Genomic DNA, 8,883 nt, shown 5'->3' with positions numbered 1-8,883 from the left:
CACTGTGTTATGGGATATCTCTCAATTTCTCCTGTTCAAGACCCTTGGTGGGTCTAACTCCAGCACCCATTGGTTCCAATGGACCTATGCTGATTTGCACATGCTAAGGATCTGGCCAATTGACGTCAATGGATCTGCACTGGATCTGTGGAGGATTTTGCCCAAAGTGTCATTTAATTATCTGAGCTGAGAATGTCTCAAACACTAGTTACCCACAAATCTATGCTTTCTGACATTAAAAAAATGAGAGAATCAACACTAATTGAGAAACCTGAATTTCCCCAATATATTCCTTAGAGCTGTTTTCACCTCCTTGTTTTTCAGGCTGTAGATGATGGGGTTTAACATGGGGGTCAAGATGCTGTACTGGATGGAGAACATTTCATCCAGAATCACAGAGGAGACTGAGCTGGGTTTTGTGTACTGGAGAAAACCTGTCACGTACAACAAGGCAACCACAATCAGGTGGGAGCTGCAGGTGGAGAAGGCTTTACGCCTGCCCTCTGCCGAGCGTATCCTCAGGATGGTGGAGATGATGTGAATGTAGGAGATCAGGGTTAGGAGGAAGGAGCTCAACCCAAATACCAAAGCAGAAATAAGAAGCACCACTTGATTGGTGAGGGTGTCAGTGCAGGACAGTTGTAACAGAGGAGGGAGCTCACAGCTGAAATGGCTGATTTGATTGGGCCCACAGAAATGCAACTTGAGGGCAAAAACTGTGTTAAGAAAGGCACAGAAGAAGCCCATGGTCGATGCACCACTTATCAGCTGAACACAGATCCCTTTGCTCATTGTCTGCACGTAATGTAATGGATCACAGATGGCAGCATAGCGGTCATAGGCCATGGCTGAGAGAATGAAAATTTCAGCACCAGCCGAGAGGATAAAAAGGAACATCTGGGCAATGCAGCCATTGACAGAAATAGTTTTGTGCTCTGCTAGGAAGTTCATCAGCATTTTAGGCACCGTGACTGAGTAATAGCAGATATCAACAAAGGATAAATGGAAGAGAAAGAAGTACATAGGGGTGTGAAGGTGAGAATCAGCTCGTATCACCACCATGATCACTATATTACCACCCAGAGTGATTAGGTAAATAAATTAAAAAAGCAGAAAGAGGAAAATCTGCATCTGTGGGTCACTGGAAAATCCCAGGAGGATAAATTCGGTCACTGTGGTTTGATTTTTCATTGTCAGTTATTAGGAAATCTGTGACCTAGAAGACCAGAAAAAAAAAGAAATTAACACTTATCATAAAAATAAATTAAAATAGTATGTGGAGATCATCTGTTCCATAGGATGAAAGTAAAGAGAGTCCTATTCCATTCTGTTAAATATGTATTTTAACTATACTAAATTTAGAGAGAGAGAGAAAGAGAGATGGTATTTGTGTGTTTTAAATAGACAAATTAGGTTGGATACACAAAAGGACTTTGGCACCGAACCACCACTTTACATGCCTAAGTCCCAGAATCAGGTCCTACAGGTATTCACAAATACCCTGCTCAGCTCTGACTAAGGGTTTGTCTGATGTGGGGCTCCCTCAGTCTCTCCTCTTGAAGTTGTACCTCGGTGGATACATCATAAAAGAGGCAATACAGGCTTACTGGATACTTGGTCTTCTGCATGTGGGGTGAGTGTTCAAGCCACCAGGCTATAGAGGAATTTATTCTCTCTTTGCAATCTGGCCTTATGACTTCAATAGAGCTACAGCTGTGTCACACAAGCATGGGATCAGGCAGACTGGTTGCAATGAAACTATGGCCAATTTACAATAGCTGGAGATCTGGCCAAATCTATAAAGATAATTACACTCTGTCAGTTGTTCTAGACTATTTTGTTGAAAACACTATTTAATATCTGTAGTATATAATTGGATTCTTACCTATTACAATCATTTGGATTTTTCAAGAAGAAGAAAAATCACAGAACTGGATGGGACCTCGAGAGGTCACCTAGTTCAGACCCCTGCACTCAAGGCAGGACTAAGTATTATCTAGACCATCCCTGACAGGTGTTTGTCCAACCTGCTCTTAAAAATCTCCAAAGATGGAGATTCCACAACCTTCCTAGGCAATTGATTCCAGTGCTTAACCACCCTGACAATTAGGAAGTTTATCCTTATGTTCAACCTAAACCACTCTTGCCTCAATTTTAGCCCATTGCTTCTTGTCCTATGCTCAGAGATTAAGAAAAACAATTTTTCTCCCTCCTCCTAGTAACAACCTTTTATGTACTTGAAAACTGTTATCATGTCCCCTCTCAGTCTTCTCTTCTCCAGACTAACCAAACCCAATTTTTTTAATCTTCCCTCATAGGTCATGTTTTCTAGACCTTTAATCATTTTTGTTGTTCCTCTCTGGATTTTTTCCAATTTGTCCACATCTTTCCTGAAATGTGGCACCCAGAATTGGACACAATACTCCAGTTGAGGCCTAATCATCGTGGAATTGAGTCGAAGAATTACTTCTCGTGTTTCACTTACGTCACTCCTGCTAATACATTCCAGAGTGATGCTTGTTTTTGCAACAGTGTTACATTGTTCACTCATATTTCACTTGTGATCCACTATGGGCCCCAGATCCTATTCCTCAGTACTTTTTCCTTGGGAGTCATTTCTCATTTTGTATGTGTGCAACTGATTGTTCCTTCCTAAGTTTAGTACTTTGCATTTGCCCTTATTTAATTTCATTCTGTTTACTTCAGACCACTTCTCCAGTTTGTCCAGATCATTTTGAATTATAATCCTATTCTCCAATGCACTTGCAATCCCTCCCATCTTGGAATTATCCTCAATTATCCTCAAGCTTTATAGGTGTCCTCTCTATGCATTATCATAAACCGAACCAAGAACCGATCCCTGTGGGACCCCACTAGTTATACCCTTCCAACAGGGCTGTGAACCACTGATAACTACTCTCTGGGAACTGTTTCCCAGCCAGCTATGTACACACTTTATGCTAGCTCCATCTAGTTTGTATTTCTCTAGTTTGTTTATGAGGTTATGAGAGACACTATTAAGAAGAAATGAATGTGACCATCAAACATTATCTCGATATAGTGACATAATTTTAAAAAGAGGGACCTGATAGAAAATCAGTGAGACTTTTGCTCCTAAGTCACTTAAACTCCGACTCAATGGGATTTGTGACTCAATTTTCTGCATGTCTGAATATCAGGCTATACATACAGTAGAGAAGTTATCCTGCCCTCCTGGAAGTGAATGGCTATTTTGACATCAGTTATTAATGGAAAAGGCAATGAAATCAATGTTCTGTCCAATGTCAAAATTATGTTTGTCCTCATACAACCCTAGAGAGAAACTGAACCTTTCCTCCATTATCAGCTCATAAGACAAATGCCTAAGCAAAGAGATAGACCTTGTACTAGAACCTGAATGTTAACACAGGCAGTTTCTGTGAACAGGAAAATTCAATTCCAAGGGCATTTTCCAGAGAATGCCCTTCCCCTGACCTCCCTCCCACACATACAAACACCTACTCTCCTCTATCTCAGTGCTGCCTTGAGAAAGAGAGAGCTGGGGGACTCAAGTAAATCAGTTTTGCCAACCATGGTCCCTGTGCTGTAACTGAGTCTGTGTCAGCAGACTGCTTCAGCTAGGCAGAAGTCAATGGGACTGAAGATACTCACCCCTAGATAAGGGGGGCAGAATCTGGTCCTTTGAAATGAAAAGGATACAAAAATTTAAAAGAAATAAAAATATGAATCAACTCACCTGCTTTTAAGCACAGATTATAAATATGGTGAGAACATTCTGGCCTGTGATTTTCTCTTTTCTTAGTCTACCTACCTCCTTATTGATTTGTCTATCTAGTCTGTCTTTCTCTGGGATACAGCATCCACGGAGATCAAATATTCTTTTCCCAGAGCAGTGAAACCCCTCAAGTTGTGTTGGGTTATCAGTGGGAGTGAAGCAAAGAACTTTTCCTTAGCTGACTCCAAAGCTAGGAGGTGATTCTCGAGAGTTGTTTAAATACTGTCTTGTTCCCTCTGGGACAAACCCTGGAGTTCACTCTCTGTGACAAGCCCCCAGTAACATTGTGCTGTGTCAGCCCTTGAGCAATGATATATTGTACCTTAGAATGAGAGCATTGAGGCTTGGGTCATCATATGCATCCAAGTGACAGTCAATTTAGGCTCGGATTCATAAAGCAGCTGAAGGAGTTAGATGCACAAATAGCAGCACATTTCCTCTCCCTTAAACTCCTTTGAAAGCCCTAGTCTTAATGTATAATTACCACAAGAGCGTAGTGGAGGAGAATGAATGGGTACTGGCCTGCCATCCTTAAAAAATCACCAACAGCTTGATACACAGGTTAAGGAATGAGAAAGGAGCAAATAGACTGTATAAGATGGTAGGAAAGAACAGGAGATGAGACAAAGGAGGAGCTTCTCTGAATACATCTGGGTAAAATTTTTCAGACAAGTAATATATTCACTGAAAAATACAGTTTGGTTGACCCAATACTATTTGTGAATTAGAAAAAAAAAGCCAAATTGTTTCATCCAGGGCAAAACAAACAAACAAAAAACCCAAGTAAAGTCACAAAGCAGCACAGGGCACCTTAGTGCCTCCCCAGTACCTTTAACCGAGTGGTTAGGGAACTCCTCATGCAATTCCTTCTTGGTCTGATGTAGAGCAGAGATTTGAAGTGAGGTCTCTTATCTTTCAGGAAAGTGCTTTAATCTCTTTTTATAGGCCTTGCTGGAAACCTAAGCCTAAGTAACTATTAATCAAAGGCTGGGAACCAGGGTTGGCCGGGCTTTGACAGAATAGTAATGCACCAGGTAGGCCCATTCCTGACCACAGGGTATGATACAAAAACACACAGATCTCTCAAGTAACTATGTAAACACATTCCTAAGAATTGGTACAAGAGCACACTGACCCCTCATAAAATAAGGATGGGATGACAGGATAATGGGTGAGGATATTTTGTTCTATCTAGCAGGTACCAGGATAAGGGTGGTAACTAACAGCATCCAGAGTGTAATACGTCACTTGTTTGTATCAATGGATAAAAGAAGAAGTCCTATGAGGGGCATATTTGTATCAGCTGAGGGGACAGGACCCTGGTGTCCCATCTTGTCACAGAAATACACGTGTTAGTGTCCCTGTGACCCCTTGGACAGGACACTAGTGCCGTGCTTTGCTGACAATAGACCTGGCCAAGGGCCTTCGCCACCAAACCGAGCCTGTGGTCTTTCTTTAGGAATAAAATTGAGGTCTGCTGAATCGGTAAGCTACATTCCCTGCTCATTCAGCTGGCACCGGAGCTCGAAGAACAGCAGCACTGAGCAGCCTTAACAATTTAGCAGCCTTAACACCTCTCCTCAGCACTAACAACTTGGTCTATAAGGTATTTTGGGGCAGAGTTTTCTAAGCATCTCTGAAGCTGGTTTGCTTTGTAAAGTCATCAGCACATCATAGCAGCAGAAACACATGGCTCTAATGCAGCCATGGTGGCACGTGGAATGGCTTTCCATCTTGAATGGTCCTTTTCAAGTCTTCTTTCTTTCACAAGAGTCAGGATGGGATAATTTAGGTTTCTTAAATCCCACAAAATTACATCTTTCAGTCTCATTCATGGTTACACTGGTGCTCTACATCCTTCTTCCTCATCTCTACAAACCTTCTGTAAAAGCATACTGTCTCCTGAACATTGCACATAACCCCACCATTGCAGTCGTCTTCTTCTCAACTAATGCAAGACTGCATCTTGCTGGGATTGTTTAAGTATCTTCCTGCTTGTGACAAAATCAAATCAATGGATGTCAAGGATATGTCAAAACTTTTGACACTGAAAACTGTTTAATTTCCTCTCCTGAGCTGTTTTTACTGAATATGTTTCTGCTCCATATAACAGAGTTGTCATCACTATCATATTGAATACTTGTCTCTTAGTTTTCACATACATTCTGCCTCCCAAACAGAGGCCCTTGAAGATGCTGAAATGTCATTGGCACAAGACCCATCAGATGTGTGACTTCTTCAGATACAGAAACTCATTCCATCAAACAACTACCCAGATAGAAAAATCTTTTCACCCATTCAATGTGGTTGCCATCTATATGCATCATCAGCAAGTCATGAGTAACCCCATCGCAAAAGAAATTGCCCACCCAAATTGTTATGTTTATAAGTTACCACATGGCTCTTTCTAAGCAAGTATGTTTTATTCATAACGTTAAAGCACTACAGAGAAAACATATTAAAAATAATAAAATAATCAAGACATATGCTAATAGGCTTACCAGTGATCACCACCAACTACAGCCTGGGCTCTGGCAGAAGCTCTCCTTCAATCTCCACCAGGATTTTTCCTGCTGTTTCAAGTACATCATATCCTCAACTCAGAACAAGAACAACTCCTGACTCTGTGAGTGACTCATTTATCCTCTTTAGCTCTTTCAGGAGACCTTGAAAATGTAATCAGCCAGACAATAGGTCTCTGCTCAAAATGCAGCTTCAAAATGCAGGATTCCAGGGGAGTCAGTCACATTCCCTTCCCGTCTTCCCAAGAATTTCCTTGAAAATCCACTTCACATGCCTTGTCCCCAAATGTCCCTTGAAGTTCCTAATGTCTCCCATAGATTGCACTCATCAGAACTTCCTCCTAAATGAGCTCCATAAAATACTGTAGGAGTACATAAATATTCGCATTTTTAATACAACCAACTTCAAAGATATTTACCTTAATTCAATAAGGTTTAACTTAATTCGTTAAAGTTTGTGCAGGATGTTACAGGACACTTTCATATCTGTCACAGTGACAATCTTGAAATATAGTGTCTCAACATTTTAATGCACTTACTGGACTCAATCCTTCTTCCAGCCTTACTCCTGTCTATATGGGATTGAGTCTGTTTCCTTCTAATCCATTCCAGTCTGTCTTTAACACTATTCCTTGGAAACTCTGCAGCTAATGAAATAATTTACTATGACATCCATCTACCTAGTTCTGGGTCTACCTCCCCTCCCCTGTTATCTGATATTCTTTCCACATGGCCAAACCCTCTAAGCCTGGACTCCCTCAGCTTTTCTGTAACTGGTTCCACCTTCACACATCCCCTACTTTTTTCATTCCAAACATGGTCAATCCTTGTAACTACAAGGCCCCATCTTAATGTTTTTATTTTTCCAATGTATTCAAGATCTGCTCCTGTCTCTTGCTCATTACTCAGCATTCAGAGCCCTACCAAAGTGCAGGCCTAATTATCGACTTGTAGATCTCACTCTTCACTTCCATAGGGTTCGTGAAACCTCAGATGTTCATATAAATATTCACATAGTGCCCAGTCTTGCAAAAGGCTTACTCCAGTGAACAGGTAGAACAAATTAAGTGTGAGTACGGACCACTGTCATCACTGTGAATCTCTCTGCAGGATTGGGATGATACACAGTGTTGTTTGGGCTCAAGGCTACAGGTGGTCCAAAAGTGAAAGTCCTGCTCTCCTCAGATGGATATCTACATGCAGAAAGGCTATGGGGATCTGTGCATTTAGTCTAAACACTCTAGTGCATGCAGTATCATGTCTACAGAGAAGAAGAAATGCAAAAAACCCAGAATAGCTGAATGGAAAAAGCCCATTCAGTCAGGTCATCCTTTCTTTCTTTCTTTCTTTCTTTCTTTCTTTCTTTCTTTCTTTCTTTCTTTCTTTCTTTCTTTCTTTCTTTCTTTCTTTCTATAGAATCTGCATAAGATGATGGGGGTGATTTGGTGCAGTAGTGTTGGGATGGTTTTCCATGCATGTGCAGATGGTATGAAGAAGACACATGATTAGATTTTGGTACTCCTTGCCACAGGGATACACTGAGACCATAAATGTAGCAAAATTAAAAAAGAGATAGGGTACGAAAAAACATCCAGCTTTATTATGATTAATTATGATAACATTACTGAAAGGGATATTAAATATCATGTCTATTGTAAGGTTCTTGAATCTTCCTCTGAACATCTGTTCCTTGTCACTGTTAGAAATGGGATAGCGGATTTAGATGGCAGGTCTGTCTCAGCATGGCTATTTTTATGGCTCTGTGACACAGATAATGACATTACAAGAAGAGAGCAGTGTTCTTCAGTAGCATCCTTGCCCCAGAGATCTCAAAATACTTTATGTGCATTAATATATTAACCTCTGCAATACATCTGCGCATTTATTTTCCTCAAATTACAGAAGGTTATTGCTATCAAGCATCTGTTAAACACCAACCAACTTCTAGTCTTTGTGCTTCAGATAAAATTAAAGAAAGTCCATGACCCAAAGGACTTAAATATAACAAATAAAGAACCTGGAAATACCGCTTCTTCTTTTATTATTATTTATTTTATATTACAATTAGGTGAGATTAAGGCCTTGTCATGCTCGGTTCTGTACAAATGTTAGAGATGGTCAGAAAAACAAATTTCCATCACCCAGTAAATTCCATATTTCATCATTTGTTTTAAACCCAAAATAGGACAGAAAGTTGAAATGTCAATGTTTTTTTGACAGCAAAAATCATAAAATATTGGAATGTAGAAATAGCTAAACATTTCATTTTGTCCTTTTTTATTGAAACAAGCCAGCTTTTTGAAGTGTCAATTTCATTCTCAGTCAATATTTTGATCTAAATTACATTGAGATGAGTAATTTTGTAATTTTAAATCGAAATGTTAACTCATTTTTTTTTTATTTCAGCTTGACATTTTGAAAGAAAATCTATGATTTTATTTTGAGAGGTCAAATTGAAATGAAATTTTTGTTTAGATTTTCTGTATGAAAAAATGAAATATTTTACTTCAAAATTCAGATTTTCCAGCCTACACAATGAACACTACATGCAATACTCATTGCCTCATCTCACAAAAAGATATATTA

General features: G+C 39.9%; 1 pseudogene; it reads right to left on the bottom strand.

The window, feature by feature from the left end:
- Positions 1–258: 258 nt before the first annotated feature.
- LOC120383736 lies at positions 259–1,191 on the bottom strand (annotated as a pseudogene).
- Between the last annotated feature and the right edge of the window lie 7,692 nt (positions 1,192–8,883).

The sequence above is a fragment of the Mauremys reevesii genome, linkage group 15, assembly GCF_016161935.1.
Source record: "Mauremys reevesii isolate NIE-2019 linkage group 15, ASM1616193v1, whole genome shotgun sequence".
Lineage (NCBI taxonomy): Eukaryota > Metazoa > Chordata > Testudines > Geoemydidae > Mauremys > Mauremys reevesii.
This window is presented reverse-complemented; position numbering and strand designations above follow the sequence as displayed.